The 10031-nt window shown below is 40.0% G+C and overlaps 1 long non-coding RNA gene across 1 annotated transcript in view; it reads right to left on the reverse strand.

Moving 5' to 3' along the window:
* LOC143694033 (uncharacterized) overlaps positions 1-8592 on the reverse strand; it is a 29685-nt gene extending 21093 nt beyond the window's left edge. Inside the window, exons 1-2 of the long non-coding RNA XR_013182209.1 lie at positions 8499-8592; positions 7854-7896 (exon numbers count right to left, since the gene is read on the reverse strand). This is a non-coding gene — a long non-coding RNA (uncharacterized LOC143694033). The remainder of the gene's footprint in view (positions 1-7853; positions 7897-8498) is intronic.
* Positions 8593-10031: the final 1439 nt, after the last annotated feature.

A 10031-nucleotide genomic window follows, 5' to 3' on the forward strand; every position in this document is an offset into this window, starting at 1 on the left:
CTGGGTGGCATGGAGCCCATTCTCTGCCCTGGCCACTTCTACACACATGAACTGGAAGCTGCTACAAAATCAGAAAGGCCACAGTCCCACCAGCTGTAGTGCAAGGAATGATTGAATTTCCAATCTTTTGACTGTGACACAACTCTCCAAGAGGACTCTGGGTGAGCAAACAGCAGCATGTGAAAAGTGTGACACAAACACCTGTATAGCAGGGTAAAGAGGCATGTTATCTGACTCTGAAGTGAATTCCTAGCTATGAAGATGTGAAGGGAGAGGGGAGGAGAAGGTCACTATGTAGTAAAAGACAAACATATCTGATGCATGCAATCAAGCAGGGCCCGTAAATTAATTTTCAGCTCTAAAAATTGACTATCTCCTGGGGAAATTCTATTATCGAAAAACAAGATATATTCCAATTAGGAGAGAGGTCATATAGAGGGCAGGATAGAAAAGAGAAAAGGAAGATGAGAAAAAAAAAATCCCAACTTTACATATTAGAGCTCTAAAGGTATGACCATCACTAAATGGGACAAAGGGGAGGAGGCCATTAGGAGCCTTAATTTGCAATGCCCTTGATTTCTGTCATTTTAAGTTAAAGCCTGCATATTTTAACACAGTGGTGCCTTACAGGATTCTGGCACATTGTGTGTGCTGCTGCCTGCTGTGGATCTGGACCTTGGATCAGTGCTCTGTCTCTCAGCACGACGTGAAGCACCAAGGGGAACATTTTCAAAGCAGCGAGTGGGGATCTCACTGCGTGCTTCCCACTGAAGGCAGTGTAAGATATGGAGCTGAAGCCCTGTGAGATGATTTGAATACTTCCCATATCACTTCTTACAATTGCCAAAAAACATGTCTGCTACTAGAATTTTCCCAGGGAGTGCTGTTTGACTTCAAACTTTTTACTCTGTAAATTTTGGGCTTCGATAGGTTTCTGGAAGTAGACAAATATTGTTACCAAATATTGTTTTGGAAGTAGACAAATATTGTTATCAAATATTGTTTTCTGTAGGTGTTGTCAGCTGATCAGCTCATTATGAAATCTGCTAATCGTTAGTGAAAAGAATAGGTATCCATAAAGCAATTCACTATTTTGCTGAACAGAATCTATACAAACAATGCACATTTTGGTACCAGGTTTCCTGTCAAGTTTGTCTTGCAAGATTTTGGGTCACAGAATAGTACTAAAACTTCTGTGCTAATCTGAGACTTTCTAAACTTCTGCAGAGAGGAATTATTATTTATCATGCAGCCCTGACTTCCACCCCAGAGTGCATATTTTTAGTTTTTCAAGACTGATTTTTTTTCCCCATAGAAAATCAGATAATCTGAAATAAATAAATTTTATATTTCAGCAAAAATAAATTAAAATTCAGTCTATCAACTAAGTGAGAAGCTGTCATCAGCTCTGAGTAATGGTAAAAATATTGAGCAGGTAAGGGCAAAGCAGGAGGCTGAGGTTTTGCACAGGCAGGAAAAATAATTTTTTATGTATCTCACTGATGCAAAATTAAGTATCTTAATATGTTCAGATAAAGAGAACTACAGGATCACTGGAGCAGACTACCAGAGAGCTGGTACATGGAGTGAACATTAATGTAAACCCTAATTTTTACATAGAAAATGATAATATTATCATCTGTATTGGATATAAGCAACATGCCGAGTGAGCTGAGAAACTTCCCTTGAGAATGGAACACAAGAGCAACGTGGCTTTTAGACAGAAGTGGGAAGCCTCTTCTGCCAGCACAAGGCTGGATACAAGGCCAGGACTGTGGCTTTTTCTGCTTTAATCTGGTTTAATTTTCTGCTTTCTCTGCTGAACCCAGCTTAATAATTAGAGCGAAACGCAAGAGAATGTTGGGAATTTTGGGAGAAATGAGCAGTGTGGAACAAGTGGAACAAGAACCACATCTAGAACAAAAAAAAAAAAAAGAGTGAGCAAGTGGAAAGTGGAAGTACAAGGGTTTTAGAAGCTAAAAACCCCCAGTTGCTCTGTAACCTCTGCACCAAACATGGCAAAGAGAAGGAAGCCTGTGAACCACAAATGTGAGGCAGCAACAGGAAAGGGAAATGCAGGCATTTGAGCTGGAAAGGTGATTAATGACACCTTGCAAGCCTACAACACCTGGTGAGACCTGAAAAGCGGTGCATAATTCAGGTCATCCTGCTACAAGAAATATGAATGCAAATTGGGACTGATAGAACAAAGTACCAGTGGGCTGGTCAGGAGAAGGGAGACCCTGCCTCATAAAGAGAAAATTAGAAATGCTCTGAGGAGCCGTGTGTCTGTGCTCCAAGCTGCTCTGCAGCACAGCAGCCACAGCTCAGGACAGTGCTGGCAGCAACCTGGCATCTCCTAAGGCCATGAGGGTGGGCACAACAGGCTGAGCCTATTCTAGTAGCTGGATATTTTTCAATTAGCCTGACATGTGAGAAGTTCCCCAAAATCTTGAACTCGGCTTGTCTAACACTGTGGGTAAAGGATTTGAATCTTTTCATAGATATAGGAAAAGGATGAATGTCAAAGAGCTAGAGGAGCTAAAGTTCTTAAGGTTCAGAGTATTCTGGTGAGAGGTAAAAAAAACCAAAAAACCAAAAACGTCAGCTGAAAAATTACAAGAATCTTTCTAAACACTGGTAGGAGTGGTTGAAACAGGTACCAGTAAAAGTAGTGGAGTGCAACTTGACAAGATTAAGAAATTGGGTATCTAATCCCAAATGGCTTTGTTGTGCATCTGAAAAAGATTCTATAAACATATACCTGGAGAACAAGGCAGTTACACATTCCTACATAGGTGTGAAAAACAACAAATATTTTTCCCCAGTTTGAATAAATTTTACTTTATAGAACATTATCTTTTGTTAAAATCGATCAATCAAACAAGCAACCCTAGAAAAGTGGAAACTCTTTTTAGTTTTAGATGAAAGTGACTGATGGGCAGTTTTCAGCAAGTCAGCTCTTGAACAATGGAAGGTATTCCACCAGAGAGTGTTGACAAACTCTGGTTCCCTGGCAGTAGATGCAATGCTAATTCCTACAGTTTATTTTGAAACAAACATCCTGAAGGCAGTAATGGGGAAAAGCAGCAGTGTGCAGCAGATGCTAAGTCTACCCTAGCAGTCTCTGCAGCAAAGAAAAATCATGTAAGGAGGGTCAATTCTTACATGTTGCAATTGCAAAACAGCGTGTTAGCCTCATTCAGGGAAGGAAAGAATGATCCCTGATCAGATCATGGGATGAGGGTCAGATTCAGCAGCAGCAGAAGGCAGACACCTCAGTCACTCTTCTATGTGTCTGGCTGGCAGGACCTGTCCCATTACTCATTTTCTGAGCACTCCTGCTAGATTGGCTCCATTCTTCTGCTAAATGGGCTCACTGATTAGAGCATTCATATGGGAAATGTGGGTTCAATTCTTTTCTCTCGCTGAGCATAAACAAGCCTGCATCTTCCAGGGGAAAACTCCAACCATTATGCTAACAGGTATTCGGGAATTATGATCTTGCTCAGCCCTTCTTGTTGAAGCTTTGCATGGAATAATAAACATACATTAGAGCAAGGAGGAAAACGAGCCCTGAGTAAGGATTTGCAGCCAATGGGGAGCAGACTTGCACCAGCCTTGGTGTAACTACACACATGTGTTGGTCTGTAGTCACACTGTGAGTATTTCCTGGAGCAGGGAGCAGCCCTTGGGTTTCTCCACTTCCCAACAGGTCCCACTGCCAGTACAGAACAGAGCAGTGCCAGTCCTTGTGGTTTCCACCCCTCCACACCCCCTTTTTTCTATTACCTTTAGTTCTTATGACAGAGTGGGATGGATGGGCCAGTGAGAGATTCACCCAGCAGCACATCTGGCTGGGAGGTTTGTGGAGAGACACGGGTTCACACTGTTTGGTATTTTACAAAGAAAGAGTGAAAACTCAGATCTTTCACTGCCCAGTCCTCTGGGCATTTATCAATGTGGTGGAAATAAGGGAGGGGAGAGGAGGAGAGGAGAGGAGGAAGAGGAAAGAGAGGGAGAAGGAGAAGGAGAAGGAGAAGGAGAAGGAGAAGGAGAAGGAGAAGGAGAAGGAGAAGGAGAAGGAAAAGGAAAAGGAAAAGGAAAAGGAAAAGGAAAAGGAAAAGGAAAAGGAAAAGGAAAAGGAAAAGGAAAAGGAAAAGGAAAAGGAAAAGGAAAAGGAAAAGGAGGCAGAAGTGACTTTTTCCCTCTCCAGGCATTATGAGGTGGGATGGACATGGGTATCAAACTCAACAAGGCTCAGGGCTGGTCAAGGCATGGCAGAGGACCAGGGTTTGACATTTCCATATCCACTGCTCTGAAGAGGCTGCTGTGGATGATTCAGCTCTCTTTACCCTTATATGCTTTTCTGGACCCATTTTAGGATCCAATTGCCCTCATTTTAAGCAGCCTGCCAACCAGCTGGGGTTGTACATTCCTGCAGCAGGTGTTTGAGGATGAAGGTGCTGGAAACAAGCAGCACCTGTGATCTGTTGAGAATTTAGCTCTTAATGAGGGCTGTAGATCTAGTCCTAGGCACATATCCCATTTTCAAAATGTTCTAAGAGATTGAATAATAAGTCAGTAGTTATCAGTTAATTACTGAATTGTGAAAAATGTCAGAGCAGATGAAGAAATACTCACACAAAACCAATGTATTCATCTCAACAGCTACATTTGCCTGATAATGCAGTTCAAAATTATTTATTTACGCTCATATTTGCACTGCAGAGCAATAAAAAATGTTGTGAAGTATTTTTTTATAAAGAATCAATCTCGTTACATTTTGCAAAAAGTCAAGAAGTTGCAATAATGTGAGGCCTTCCAAAATACTGTAGCTGCTATTAAATATTTGCTGAGAAATGGTAAAGAAACCATTGTTTTTTATGTCAGTTTTATGGGATATGTGGATAGGTAAAATGCAACTTAGTGAGCTTTTACTGAATTGCTTACTGATTCCAAGCATATAATTCACAGGATCCGAGGATGGATTTGCATATGTTTGTCTTATTACATAAACTGAACAGAGATTTCTTGTAGATATCAAACAAAACCTGCTTGAAATATATTCCTATGGCTGCCAAAAGGGGGTTTGTAATGTGCTGCTAGATACAACTTGTCAGCAGTAAACAAAATTCAAGAAAACCCCAACAAATATGCAGAGAAGAGATTTGAAGGCGCACTCTTCTCTCGGTTACAATTACATTTTACTGTTTTGTGGACTTGCTGATGGAGATTTTCCTAGCAGCTGGTTCAGGGAGACCTGCCCTGAGCATCCTCTCTGACTTGCAGTGTGACCAAACACTTGATCAAATCAGGGCAGATGGCCTGAGATGTGAACTTGTCAGCAGGAAGAAAATGCAGGAGGACAGTGAATCTGGGCTGTGGCAGTGCTGCAGCAAGGATGTTTGACAATGGGCACAGGATCTTTTCCCACCTCAGCTTTGTCAGGCATAGCTGTGAGCCTTCCCTCCATGACATATTATGTTCTGGCACAGAGACAATAACAGGCAAGGCTTCAAAGAGGTGTCCTGATTTCATTCACTGAATTTAAAAAAGCAAGGAGAGAAATCCCTCAGACTGGAAAGAGGAAAAATGAGCAGGAGTTAACTGTGATGGTAGGGTTTTTTGATGCAGTGAGGTAAGAGGCTGGAGTTACCCACAAATCACACCACTTTGAGAAACGTGGGATTTGTCATCACTGATCACACAAGTGCTCTGAATTCTGCCTCCAGCTGGGACCAATACCTGGTGCTGGGATAAAAAAGCCCCACAATATATATAACTCAGCTGAGTAGAGGGAAACAATTGAACCTGGCTGTTACAGCCCAGAATTTCCTTATTTATCTACCCTGCCAAAGTTATTGGCTGAGTGCAATATGACATTTTTTCATTTCCAACCCTTCCTGCTGAAGTCAGTGGGAATGTTGAGTGCACATGAACTGCAATGATCATAAAATTAGTCAGACTTATTAAAAATCCACTCACAACATTTAAAACTCCATGACCATCTGTTGAAATGCATTCCACACGCCAGCTAGGGAAAACTGAATTTAAAAAAAACCCCAAATTAAAATCAAAACCAAAAATCCAGTCCTTAGCAATTTCAGTCAGAGAACTGAAATTTTGAGCTTAGCCACAGCTACAGGAGGTATGGATGGCGAGTGGGATGAAAGAGTAGAGAGCAGGAGACACAAGAAAATCTGATGCCTAAGTATAACTTCAAAGAACATTTCTTTCAGCAACAGGCAGCATAAATATCTTCTGAAACATCCTTCACCATTACTACACACTGTCCCTCCTAAATGCTGATGCAACTGTTTGGTTTTAGTTTTGGGTTATTTATGGGCTGAAGAATCCTCTGATCCAGTTCAGAAGTAACCCCAGAAACATGGAGCAGAAGGGAAAGCAAGAGGGAGAGACCAAATGGCCTGAGAGGTTTTTGTGACCTTGACTTCTCTGAGTCATTAAAGAATTCAGACCCTCCATCCCTTAGGAATGGTCAAAACGTAGTTGAGAGTGCACATTTATTTTTGGTTGTTGAGCAAACAACTGTGAGGACAAACAGGAGCCCCTGCTGTGCTCCCACAGCAGAGTACAGAGCTGTGCTCTGCTTCCCCTGTGGTGGAGGGTCAGCTTCTGTTTGGGTGCCAGAGGCTGGTGCACCTCTTTCCCCAATGCTGCTGCCAATCAGCTTTTCTATTAGTTGTTTACATCACTATATTAATTGTTTATGTTACTCTGTTAGGGTTTGTTCCCTCTGTTTGTTATGTGCAATTATTTGATTAAATCTCTTTTGCAAATAATTTTTTTAAAATAAGATATAGACCTAAAAGAGCTTATCTATGTAGCTGTGAGAGGCCAGCTCTATGGACATATCACCAGGTGGGTTAGCATCTGGGATACTTTTGTTTCCTGAGGAGATTCCTGCAAAAAGAAATGTGCTTGTCACCTGAAGGCTTCTAAGCCAATAAACCAATAAAAGGTATCACACACAGCAGCAAGGTGAATTGATTATCTTTATACATAAGAATAATTTTTTGTGTTCTCCTAACCATACCCTCTAAGCTCCACAGACAGAGTACAGGAGTTTCTTTTAGAACAATCTACAAGTGTTGTTACACATTAAAACATGGTAGATGGAATCTGAGATATTTGTATGCCCCAAAGGTCTGCTCCTTGAGGGATGTCAAAATCTCTAATAAAAAGATTTATTCTTGCAACACCTCCAGAAGCCAGAAAGGCACAGTTGTGGCTGTGCACAGATGGGAAACTGAGCTAGGTAAGGTTAGCTCCAAGGAAAACATTTAGTCTTCTGGGGTAGAGATGAAGTTCATGAGTTCAAAAATCCTCTGTAGATTCCAGTTTGGTGTGTGGGAAACTCTAGGAAGCTGTGCTTTGACTCATGTCTTTATTAGCTAGGCTCATTTTTACTCAGACTGCTGAAGCTCTTTTATTAACTAAAACAAAGCTGTGTCCTCTTTGCTGAACAGAATGTGGTACCCCAAGGGAGCATCCCCTACCAAGGAAATCCACCAAGGATCACTGAGCAGAAGCCCCAAAGAGCCCCTACCAAGAATCTCTGACCCAAGTGGGAAATACTAGTGTAGAAGACACGACCTGATCATCTCTGGTTAAAAATTCTGGTCAGAAATGTTGGGAGTGTTGTCACCATCACTTTTATTTTAGTGTTTCAGTGACTGGGTAACAGTCTAGAAGGTGTGAAAGCTGGAGTTTGTCTTCTTCAGCTCAAGAAAATTCAAGCCCACATCACCCACTCCCCATTACACAATGTAATGCAAATATCTCATTTACATGATCACATTTATCTCATTTCCACTGAGTTCTCTTACCTTGAGTTCCTGAACCAAGGGTTCCTCAGCCTGTTAAATAACACTGCAAAAAACCCAACACAAAACTCTGTAAAAGTTAAATTGTCAATCTGTTAACAAAAAAACAACTGAAGATCTATGATACCTCTGTGCCAGATACTTTCACTGTGAAATAAGATTCATGCTAGCATAAACTAGTGTGACGAATAAACTTGCATGCAGGTAGGATGGTGAGAAACTAACACCCATTTTTCAGACAGGTTTTTTTTTGTAATTGTCTGTGCTTTTTTGATAGTCTTAAATATTTATGTAAACTCACCATATTTGTAGAAAATTCTGTTCTAGGAACAAAACTGTTGCACCTAGGCTGAAAGGATTAAATTTCATATTATGAATAATCAAAGTTCTAGATACTCATGCCAGCACAGGACAGATATCTCCTATGGGGTGGAATACCTCATGACATAATTAATATTTGTTGCACTTTAAAAGGAGGTTAAAAAATTTTCATAGGATTCTCATTGCAGTAATTTAAAATAAGAATAATTCCACTTTAAAATGAATGAAATTTTCCCTTTTTTTTTCCTGTGGGAAAATTATGTTTTCAACAAGATGAATCTTTCAGCATTATTATTTTCTTAGTATCAAAAATGCAGTTTTTCTTACCAGGTAAAAAGAATGATCTTTATCATCACAGATCTTCAAGGGGTCCAAGCAATGTTTTCTGTCACTCCAAAGACTCGTGGTCACTGTCTTTTCCCATCACATGTAATAGTATGGAATTCTTATTAAGATATATTACCTAAGAAGGGAACTTAGACATTAGCAAATATTTTCTGAAAAAAAAATGAACTCTTAATTAGAAGTGTTAGAAAGGAATTCTACTGAGAGGGACTGCAGTGTTATTTCTAAATTAAAATATTCTGACTTGAGTCTGTATGTTTTATTTTCATTAGTTTAAAAAAAAGCAAACCAACCCTTTTGGGCAAGTGTAAAACATCTGTATATTTTTACTTTCATGAACTAAAAACTAAGCAGACCAACAAAGCCTTTTTGGGCAAGAGTTAACAATCTGTATGCATGTATTTATTTTCACTGAAATTTTCCATGAAGTTAAAATTTGATCAACTCTTTGTATACTTGAAACCCAATGTAAAAATCAGTGTTTTGGTTCCTTCTAGATATATACATATTAATAAAACCAATTCAAAGTTCCTCTGGCTGAAAAAGGTGATAAGAAATGGGGGAGTGAATATACTAAAGCAATGGAAAGAGATATTTCATCTGAAATAAAATTCAAACATTGTGTAGGATTGTTATGTAACAAGACAGAAAGGACTGAGGGTTTTTTTTGCAGCTGAAGAAAATGAGCTTTGCAGATTTTCCAAGGTCAAATTAGCTGTTGGATGAAAGGTTCTTTATTGAAGTGGGAAGAAGCAGATTAACACAACAGTGGTGTTTTGGCAAATGAGACACTTTGATGCCACCATTGTGAGGAAAAGTTGTGAATTCATCTAAGTCCTTACTTAACCTGAAATCACCTTGGCTGCAGCCAAAATAACTCAAGGAGGCCTCAAAAAAATTACACTTGTAGAGTAAAACTTGGGGGAACTTCTCAGGGATAGGCCTGTGGAACTTCAGCTTAAAAAATGCTGAAAATAAGGAGCAGCTCCCAGGAGGAAAATGGCAAAGAACACACATCCAAGAACTCTTCCACAACTCTAATTTAAATATTTTGGTTTTGTAGGTTGACAAAGAGAGATGCCCTACACTTTCTGGAGTCCTCAAGAAGTTCCTTCTGTGCTCTCATGCAATTATTGACAGTCACAGAGGGCATGGGGAGAACTTTTATCAAAATGCAGCAGGGATGCAGCCCAGGGACCCTTTAAGGAGACAGTAAGGCTACACAAGCAATTAAAGAGGGTTTTTAGGAGGGCTTGACAGATTGCAGTTTGGTGGCACTACTGTTACTTTCTCAGTTACAAGCTGGCTTGATCTGATTAACAAAAGACTGGAACAGCACAAAACCAACACTGAAATATGTCTCAGAAAGCATGGAGCTTTATGAGGTTTCTTTTTTTTTTTTCTGGGGGCAACAAAAAATTTTTAAAAAAGGGAAGAAAAAAGTTTTACAGACTTAAGTGAAGCACAAAGTCATAATTTATTTATTCTTATAGGTTATAGGGATATGAGATCAAC

Source organism: Agelaius phoeniceus, chromosome 5 (assembly GCF_051311805.1).
Source record: "Agelaius phoeniceus isolate bAgePho1 chromosome 5, bAgePho1.hap1, whole genome shotgun sequence".
NCBI classification, from domain to species: domain Eukaryota; kingdom Metazoa; phylum Chordata; class Aves; order Passeriformes; family Icteridae; genus Agelaius; species Agelaius phoeniceus.